Source organism: Asparagus officinalis, chromosome 7 (assembly GCF_001876935.1).
Source record: "Asparagus officinalis chromosome 7, Aspof.V1, whole genome shotgun sequence".
Lineage (NCBI taxonomy): Eukaryota > Viridiplantae > Streptophyta > Magnoliopsida > Asparagales > Asparagaceae > Asparagus > Asparagus officinalis.
Window position 1 is genome coordinate 24,043,776 of NC_033800.1, and position 9,608 is coordinate 24,053,383.

Below are 9,608 nucleotides of genomic sequence, written 5' to 3' on the forward strand. Positions count from 1 at the left end.
AAGAATCAGATTCAGGGTAGAATCTTCTAGTACGGCCCTAAACCCGGCCGCTCAGGTATCCACCAAATGAGCTTCATTTGTAAATCTCGTCAAAATGCGATCTTGTGTTTGATATGCTAACCAGCATGCTTGTTCCCTGTGTTTCTAATTATTATAATTGTAAATGAAACAAAATCCTTACTTTCTGATTCAAATGGAACTTAAATGCTGAGGAAACGAAAGAGAAATTGAATTCGTGGATGAAAAGACAGGGTTTTGGATGAAGTGCGTATACCGATTTATTCTTCTTCATGGATTTCCTACACTGTGTTGCATGGACGTATCCATCATTAAGGTGCAGTTTGCTTGTAAGCAACTGTTGGGAGCGAGGGAACGCCCACACCGCTGCGGAAGCTAAATCAATTCCGAGATAAAACAACTCTAGCTTAAGTTTACACCAAACTCAAACCAACCAATACAAGCAATAACGAATGCATAGATAAAACAATAAATAAATAAAATAAAATAACAGATTTACGTAATTCGGCAAACTTGCATTCGTCCACGGGAGCCACAGAAATAATTTCTTATTTAACCACAAGAAATTACAAATCTTACAAAAGAGAAGATCTCAAACTTGAGATCTCTCAATTAAAAATCGATTACTATAGAACTGCTACAGTACCACGTATGATTTATTCAACTGAATAAATCACCACTCAATCTCTTCTCAAATCACCGCTCACTGTAGCGAATTTTTCTTGACCTAAAAAAACACTTCTCAAAACACCCTGAGAATGGCAAACCGTCGCTACAGGAACTTCTCCTCTTAAATCGCAGGCTCAAAGAAATCGTGAATAGGGTTTCCCTTTTATAAGAAAACCCTAGGGCAAACTCCAGCTGGAGCCAGCTGGTTCCCATCCACGCGCAGGCGACAAAACAAGCGAGCTTCCTAGCTCGCATCTCGCCCACAGGTGAGCTCCGTGCCCGAGCTCCCTCGCCTCGCCTCCTAGCTCGCACCTCGTCTGCAGGCGAGACCCTCCTGCTCCGTAGGCGAGCTTCATCGCCTCTCCACGCTGGCGAATTAGGCGAGCTCCGCACCCGAGCTCCCTCGTCTCAACGCACAGACGAACTCCCTCGCCTATCCAGCTCATGCCCAAGCTCCTCTCCTCCACGCCCTCGCCTACAGGCGAGCTCGATCTCGTGTGCGTTTTCTTCAATTTTTATTCTTCACCTCGTACATTATTTGATAAACCTCAAATCTTGTACGAACACTAGAAGAACACCGTAAACGCTAGCTTGGCCAAACCAGACCAAAACTAGCTACACCATTATACTATGGTTGCCTACGTAAGCTCCGAACGGGATCAAGCTAATCGTAGTTCTGCACATTGCCCTCTTGGGCAGATCAACACGGACTGATATTAAGCAAGTCAAAGTAATGCTAAAACTTGCTACTTGTCACCATATTGGTCAATATGTCTGATGGGTTCTCAATTGTGTGCACCTTCATGAGAGAAATATCACCTTCCTCTATGACATCCCGCACAAAATGATACCTAACGTCGATATGCTTGGTACGAGCATGATGAACTTGATTCTTAGCCAAATGAATTGCACTCTGATTATCGCACCACAAGTTTACATAATCCCGCTCAATCCCTAAATCATTTAGCAGACCCCACAACCACAGTGCTTCCTTCACTCTCTCTGCCATGGCCATGTACTCAGTCGCTGTAGTAGAAAGTGTCATTACATCATGTAACATCGATCGCCAACTAACTGGAACACCATGTATACTGAATACATAACCAGTAGTAGATCGTCGTCTGTCTAGATTGCCCGCATAATCTGAATCCATAAACCCATTAATCTGATATGTATCTCCACCAAAACACAGACTCATTTTAGCGGTACCATTCAAGTACCTCAAGACCCATTTCACCACTTCCCAATGTGCATTTTCCGGATTCGCCATGAACCTACTGACAACATTAACCTCAGGACCTATTTCACAACTTTCCAATGTGCCTTTCCCGGATTTGCCATGAACCTACTGATAATACTGACCGCCTGTGAAATATCTGGACGTATACACACCATTGCGTATATTAAATTGCCAACTGCACTAGCATAAGGTACACGCCCCATGTGTGCCTCCTCTTTCGCGGTAGTGGAAGATTGTTTACCTGAGAGTCTGAAGTGTAGAACTAATGGAATCACCACCGACTTAGCACTTTGCATCTCAAACCTTACGATAACCCGCCCAATGTATCCTTTCTGACTCAAGAACAATCTCTGATTTGCCCGCTCTCTTCTAATCTCTATTCCTAGTATTTTCTTAGCAGCGCTCATGTCCTTCATCTCGAACTCTTTAACAAGTTGAGATTTTAGCCTATCTATCTCCACATTGCTTCTCGAAGTAATAAGCATGTCATCCACATACAAAAGAATATAGATATAATCACCTCCACGAAGCTTCCGAATATAGACACAGTAGTCATAATCGCTTCTGGAGAACCCATGCTTTAGCATAAAGGAGTCAAATCACTTGTACCACTGTCGAGAAAATTGTTTCAATTCATAAAGTGATTTCCATAAGCGACATACCTGATGCTCCTTATCCTTAACCTTGTAACCCTACAGTTGATGCATATAGATTTCCTCATCCAAGTCTTCGTGCAAGAAGATCGTTTTGATATCGAGTTGTTCCAGCTCAAGATCATCATGAGCAACAATACTCAATAGCACCCGAATAGAAGTGTGTTTCACCACCGGAAAAAAGATCTCATTGTAATCCAAACCCTTTCTTTGTGCAAACCCCTTAGCCACTAGTCTAGTCTTGTACCTTATACCGTCGAGTTCGAAAGGATCCTCCTTTCTCTTATACATTCACTTACAACCAATAGCTTTCTTCCCTACGGGTAATAGGACCACCTCCCATGTTTGGTTCTTCCGGAGAGATTTCATCTCTTCCTCCATCCTAGTCAACCAACTCTCACTATCCCTGTCCTAAATAGCTTCTTTCAAGGTGACCGGCTCATCATCCTCCACCGAGAGTGCGTACTCAATCAAATTTACCTGTTCATAGTGTTTCAGAGGTTGATCTGACCCCAGCTTCTGAACCTACTTGTATGTTCGTCTTGGCCTAATGGAAGCTAAACTATCTTCAGGTTGTTATTGTTATAATACTTGTACATTTTCTTGCTGAACCTCCTCCTGTTCAAGCTCATCATCTTCATGATCCTCCTCTTGAACATGACTAGAACATGGTTGGTCTTTAGGTTCTATTTCAATCACCTGAGACTTTAAAGTCCCAACACCACCGTTCTTGGATGTCCTGACAATCATGGATTTCTTATCAAATGTAACATTTCTACTGGTCACGAACTTAGAATCTTCTGTTCACCAAAGACGATAGCCTTTTACGCCATTTGCATACCCCAAGAATATTGCCTTCTTGGCCCTCGCGTTAAGCTTTTCCTCGTTGACGTGATAATAGGCGGTACATACGAAAATCCTAATCCTATCATAATCTGTATGCTCTCCTGACAATACCTGATAGGGTACATCACCATCCAATGTCGAACGTAGAGAACAGTTCACTATGTAACAAGCTGTAGCAACCACTTCTGCCCACCATTCTTTGCTCAAACCAGTATATGATTGCATACTCATTGCTTTCTCCCGTAATGTATGGTTCGGTCTCTCTGCAACTCTATTCTGGTGTAGTATGGACCTGACTGTCTAGTGTCGAGCAATACCCTCCTGATCACAAAACTCCTAGAAAACACCCTCTGTATATTTTGTACTATTATCAGATCTCAGTGTCTTTAATTTCTTGCATGTCTTATTATAAACCATTACTTTTCACTTCTTGAATGTCTCGAATACTTCATTCTTATGCTTAAAAAAATAAATCCAAGCATACCTAGAATAATCGTCTATGAACGAGATAAAATACCTGGAACCACCCTTTGAAGTTATCTGAGCCGGACCCCAAACATCTGTATGCACATAGTCTAATATATCTCTGCTCTTGTGCTTGCTTCTCAGAAAATAAACTTTGTGCGCCTTTCCGTACACACAATCCTCGTAAAAATCCATGCAAGGTTTCTTTATGTTCTTCAGAAAACCTTCCTTACCAAACAGATCTAGACCCTTCTCTGACATGTGCGTAAGCCGTCTATGTCATAACCGAGTGTGTTCATATGGATCTCCATCATTTCCATCAGTTCCAACCGTTGCACTTCTGTCACTGTTGTACCCGAGAGAGTATATAGATTACCGTGACGAATACCCTTCATCACTACAAAGGAACCCTGAACAACTTTCTTTACTATGTTCTCTGTAACAATCCTGCAACCACCAGAGTCAAATGCACCAACTGAGATAAGATTCTTCCGCAAGTCGAGAACGTGCCTCATATCTGTTAGGGTTCTGATCACTCCATCATGCATTTTAATTTTTAAATCATCAAGTCCTACCGTTTTACAAGCATGGTTATTTCCCATCAATACGGTTCCGCCATCAATGCTTCTATAGAATACACTTATCAGAGATATCTTCACCACCCGTAATAACATAGCATTATTTATCGCTCCCTTCCTCCGAGACGTAACTCGCCTCTTCCTTACATTCTCTCCTCTTGGTTTTATTGTTTTTTTTTCACCTACTCTCTTGTTAAGACAATTAATCTTAAAATGTCCAAGCTCACCGCATTTGAAACACGACCATCTCGCAAGAGGACTTGATTTCGATCTAGACTTTCCTCCATTGCTTTTTCCTCGCTCATTACCCCTTCCTCTTACAAACAATCATTGTGTTTGTTCCTTATTACCACTAGTAGCCATGTTACTAGTTGTAATTTTTCGAAGATCATCCGTCAGAAGCATCATTCTAGTCTCATCCATCTTGAAATTATCACCTACAAACATCAATATTTGTATCAGGTTCTCATAAAACTTCGGTAAAGAAAGAAGTAGTAAAAGTGCTTGATCATCATCTTCTACTATCACATCAATGTCATTCAAATCCGATATGATTCTATCAAACTTGTTGATGTATTCTCGGATTGACGAACTTCCCTCCTCCTTGTAAGTATACAATTTAGATTTTAAGTAGATCCGATTTGTTGGACTCTTCGTCATGAAGATACTCTCTAACTTTGGTCACACGTCCGCAACCGTTTCCTCTCCATCCACCAAGAAAGCAACATCCCTCTCAAGGCATAGGATAATCGACGCTCGTGTTTCAAGATCTAATTCTTTCCAATCCTCATCTGACATATCTTTGCGTTTTTTTTCTCTTCTCGCTAAAGCCATGTGCAATTTTTGCAAAATTAGCGAATTTTTCATCTGCATCCTCCAATAGAAAAAAGCATTCTTTCCATTGAATTTTTTGATCTCATACTTTCTCACTTTAACTGTTTTACTTGTAGATATCATTCTCTATTTGTATTAATAAATCCGCTTCTCTCAAGAATTTTAACAATAATCAAGCACCACCTCAGATCAGAAGTTCTACCACCACCAATCTGATTAAAGGGCTCTGATACCAATTGTTAGGAGCGAGGGAATACCCACATCGCTATGGAAGCTAAATTAATTCCCAGAGAAAACAACTCTAGCTTAAGTTTACGCCAAACTCAAACCAACCAATACAAGCAATAACGAATACACAGATAAAACAATAAGTAAATAAGACGAAACAACAGATTTACGTAGTTCGGCAAACTTACCTACGTCCACGGGAGTCACACAAATAATTTCTTATTTATTCACAAAAAATTACAAAGCTTGCAAAAGAGAAGATCTCAAACTTGAGATCTCTCAATTGAAAATCGATTACTGTAGAATTGCTACAGTACCACGTGTGATTTATTCAACTGAATAAATCACCACTCAATCTCTTCTCAAATCACCGCTCACTGTAGCGAATTTTTCTTGACAAAAAAATCACTTCTCAAAACACCCTAAGAATGGCAACCGCCGCTATAAGAACTTCTCTTCTTAAATTGCAAGAGCGCTCAAAGAAATCGTGAATAGGGTTTCCCTTTTATAGGGAAACCCTAGGGCAAACTCCAGCTGGAGCCAGCTGGTTCCCATCCACGCGCAGGCGACAAAACAGGCGAGCCTCCTCGCTCGCATCTCGCCCATAGGCGAGCTCCGCACCCGAGCTCCCTCGCCTCGCCTCCTAGCCCGCACCTCGCCTGCAGGCAAGATCCTCTGGCTCCGTAGGTGAGCTTCATCACCTCTCCACGCTAGCGAATTAGGCGAGCTCCACACCCGAGCTCCCTCTCCTTAGCGCACAGACGAACTCCCTCGCCTGTCCAGCCCGCGTCCAAGCTCCGCCCAAGCTCCTCGTCTCTACGCCCTCGCCTGTAGGCGAGCTCGATCTCATGTGCGTTTTCTTCAGTAACTATGATTATATATGAAGAACATTGCATAATAAGTTTTCTCAAGCATTGCAAATAATACAACTGTCTAGTCAGTGGTGGAGCCACAAATTCATAATAGAGGTGTCATGGTATATATAGAAAGACGATACTACTAAGTTTTCTCTCACATTCAATACAATAAGGAATCCTAATAAGAACTAAAAGATATTTAACTAAATGCAATTACAATATACCCTACGAGTCTTCATATTTTGAAGCCATTGCATAATAGCCACATTCGCAATATCACTAAATACATCTTTTCCAATGTAACCTTATGTATCTCTTTTTATTTTTTATCTTTTTTCCAAAATTGATGTTAGCTCTTTGATATGTGATGAATTGGGCCATTTTCAGTTAATGGGTTTTAAGGTTATTTTTTTCAGGTTTGACCCATTAGATGTTATATATATGTACGTATGTGTGTATGTGTGTATCTGTATGTGTGTGTGTGAGTATGTATATATATACACACACACAGGCACACGCGTGCACGCATACACACACATACATATATATGTGTGCGAGAGAGCGCTCGCGCGTGTGTATGTACATATGTATGTATGTACGTATCTGAGGAGTGTCCAAAGAGTGTTGGTGTCCAGTACAGGTATGATACATGGCAGAAGTGTCCAAGGAGTGTTGGTGTTCGGTTCGTGCCGGGAATGGGTACAACTTTATGATAGAAGTACCAAACATAGCATGTTAACCAAACTGCCTCTTGGACATATATTGTGGAAGAAATATAATATAGAATTTGCCTTCTGTGGTCGTGTTTTTTGTGCAATGTAGTTCTTATATCTTCTCGTATGATTGCAAGTGTGCATCTATACAACTCAAGTGGTACTTTTTATTTTTGTGCTCGATTGATCTTTCTTGCCGAAGCTTGAATAGTCTTAGGACTTTGTGTCAATCTCTGTCTAATTAATGCTAAAATCAACCTTCTAAATTCTAATTTATTATTCTATTAATGGAGCTAGAACCACAGCCCACACAAGGGCAAAGTTCAGCATGACATTAAACGTCATATTAGGCCATTCCTTTTGGGTTGGCACTAAAAGGGTATTAATCTGGAGTGGTAAGATCTATTTTGTTTTTTGTACGCGTGCCCCTTTTTTGCTTGTTTACTGTTGTGCCTTTATTTGAATTTTCTATTTGCTTAGTTTCTAATACTATTCACTCCTGATACTGTTGTTACTGTGCTCAAAGAAAGAATCTGTTTCTGCAGGTTGCATTCAAAACTGGTGACTTCAATCAGCAAGTATTTTTTGCTGCCGGGTTGAAGGAAGGATTCTTGGCTACTGAGTATGTTGAAGTTCTCTAAGTTATGGATACCTCTATTTTTCGTTAGATAACTGTTTCCATGCATCCTTTTATCCTTGATAATTAAGGATGTGTATGCACTCTGAAAAAGTTAGTTAGCATTTGTAGTTTATCTCTTTAAATTCATAGGTTCCAATACCCAGTATCTGAAACGAAGTATGCAACTTCTTTATGGTTTTCTTTTCTTTACGTGTCAAGAGTAACTTCTATCCCACTTTTAGTTGTCAGATGCATGAATTTTTCACTTTCGGACCTATTATGGGCCATCTCTCGATTAAACATTTCTATCATGGTTCTTTTCTTTCTGTAAATTTGTACTAATAAACCAACAGTGTCTCGTGTGTTTTTATTTTTTTACTCGAGTTTTTTTTTCTTTCTTGCCAGCAATATCTCATGTATTTTATTTTCTTACTTGATTTGCAGGTATTTGGGACCTCTATCAGTGGCACTGGAGAAAGAAAATTGGTCTCTGGTTCAGCCTTTGTTGTCCTCTTCATACACTGGATATGGCACCTCCAGCTTGGAGCAAGTACTCTCTTGAAACTTTCAGTAGATTCTACTAAAATCATTTTTCAAACCTGTCATTGCCGCATTTGCTCGAATATTTCTAGTGTTTGATTTTAACATAAACATTATTTCATGCAAATTCATGATCTATTCATGTCCTTCTCTTGCTACAATTTTTGCTGATTTCCTCTTTTTTTCTTTAAAACATCCAAGATTTTAAGGTTTCTTTTTTTTTTAATTTATATCCAAAGTGCCTCATTCTCATTTCACCATGTGTCTTCTCCACAGATATATTGTTTTTTTTTTATAAACCTTCAGTTTTCATTTGCGTCCCATTATCACTTCTTATCTTGTGTTTTATGAAGGATTCATCAGAACTTGAAGAACTTATCGATTATTTAGTAACAACGGAAAAATCAGAAGGTGTTGTACTGCTTGGACACAGTACTGGTTGCCGGGTGTGTAATAAATTATGGATACATGGAACAATTAGCATAACCATTTTAAGCATCCTAACTTTCGTTATTGCTTGGTAGAATATAGTTCATTATATGGGCACAGAGGTTGCACGCTCTAGAGCAGTTTGGGGAGTGATTTTGCAGGTATTTCTTTAGGGCCCATTTTGATAGCCATAAATTTCATGAATGTCCTAATAATTTGGAGAAAATCTCTTTGCCAAGTAAAATTGCAGGTTTTACAAAATCAAATTTTATCAAAATACCTCGATATTTAACTTTCTAATTAGGAAAGAAACTTCTTGTTTATGTGTCTGAACTCTCGAAATCATAAATTTCTTTGGCAAGTAAAATTGCAGGATTTACAAAGTCAAATCTTATCAAAATATCACGATGATATTAAGCCTTCTAATCAGGACAGAAACCTCTCTTTTATGTCAGAACACTAGAAATCGTGCAATCAAAGTTTATGATTTTGAGAACATGCTTCCAGACAGATTCTAGTGTGCCTTTCTTCCCCTAGTGCGCCTGCTATATTTTAAGCTCTTGCTTATATTTGACAATGACTAATAACTTATGTTACCGGTTTCATGAGTTATTTATCAATGAAGGTTTTGTTACACATTACTGCATTTCATGCTTATTTTTTAATACAAATTACTAGATCAGTACTATGTTTTTTTCGGAGGGTAGGATACACGTACATTTTATGTGCTGGATAACCCCATACATTATTTGGATTCAAAATGTTTTGCAATAAATCCTGCATACACACAATAACCATATACCATGTTAAAGTAAGAGAGAGAGAATCTTGGGTAAATTTCTCTTGAGTTGAATATTGAGTGTGCACATATATTTATACAAGAATGATACTTGGAAGACTACGTTTAAGACCAAGCAGG

General features: G+C 39.4%; 1 long non-coding RNA gene across 2 annotated transcripts; it reads left to right on the forward strand.

The window, feature by feature from the left end:
- On the forward strand, positions 1-8,746 carry LOC109849316. Of its 2 annotated transcripts, XR_002249064.1 has the most exons (4): positions 1-55; positions 7,647-7,723; positions 8,165-8,270; positions 8,614-8,746. It is a non-coding gene; the product is annotated as an uncharacterized LOC109849316 (long non-coding RNA). The 2 variants fall into 2 exon arrangements; XR_002249063.1 differs by having other exon boundaries at positions 8,165-8,746.